Below are 1,000 nucleotides of genomic sequence, written 5' to 3'. Positions count from 1 at the left end.
TGCTGGCTTATGAAAGCAATTTTTAAAAGTGTGAACTGTCCAATATAAGTTCACATTATTACTCATTATTGTAGGAAATGTGACACACACGTTCCCTTAGCCCCCCACCCTCCAAGACACTGACTTCCAGTGAGGCACAGATGTGGGCTCCAACCTAGACTCTCTCCTATCTTCACTCAGCCTTTCTTCTCTTCTCAAGGCCTCTGAGAAGGAAATATCCCTTCTGCACCTGGAGCTGTGTCTTCCCAAGGCCCTTGCTATGGGTTAAATGTGTCCCCACCAAAGTTCACATACTGGAAGTTTGACTCTCATTGTAACAGTGTTAAGAGCGTGGGAAATTCAACAAGCTATTTGAAAGGTGGGGGCTTTGAGAGGTGATTGGATCACGAGGACTGTGCCCTCATGAATGGATTGATCCATTGATGGTTTCATGGGTGGTCATGGCGTGGTTCTGATGGCTTCATGAGGATGGCCAGTGTCTTTTGCCCATTCATTATGTGACACCCTGTGTTGCTGTAGAGAGTCACCACCAAGAAGGAGGCCCCTTGGACCTTGGCCTTCCCAGCATCCAAACTGTAAGAAATAAACTTCATTTCTCTATAAATGAACCAGTTTCAGGTATTCTAAGCAACAGAAATGGACTAATACAGCTCTTGAGCCCCCTCCCCTGACGTGCTGAGGGGCCCTGCTCCGTCAATGGGCCCCACTCTCACTGTTTCCATTTCCTCCCACCTCTGCTCCCTCTGTCTATAACCATGCTACGCTCCCACCCTCCCTGAAAAATCCACTATCCCATCCAATTGCCTTCCTATCTCTTTCCTTCTCTTTACCACGCAACATTCTCAGAGGTGCAAGGGCTCACTCGAGCCCCCTGCACAGCCGCCGCTGTCTCCCGACCTTCCAGCAATCAAAGCCAACAGCCTCCTTTTCAGTCACTATCCTCCTGCCCTGCCTCAGTCGAGTCTAACAAAGCTCTACTGATTATCCTGTCTACATATTG

This window comes from Galeopterus variegatus, unplaced genomic scaffold (genome assembly GCF_000696425.1).
Source record: "Galeopterus variegatus unplaced genomic scaffold, G_variegatus-3.0.2 Scaffold493, whole genome shotgun sequence".
Classification (NCBI taxonomy): Eukaryota; Metazoa; Chordata; class Mammalia; order Dermoptera; family Cynocephalidae; genus Galeopterus; species Galeopterus variegatus.
Note: the sequence above shows the minus strand (reverse complement) of the source record.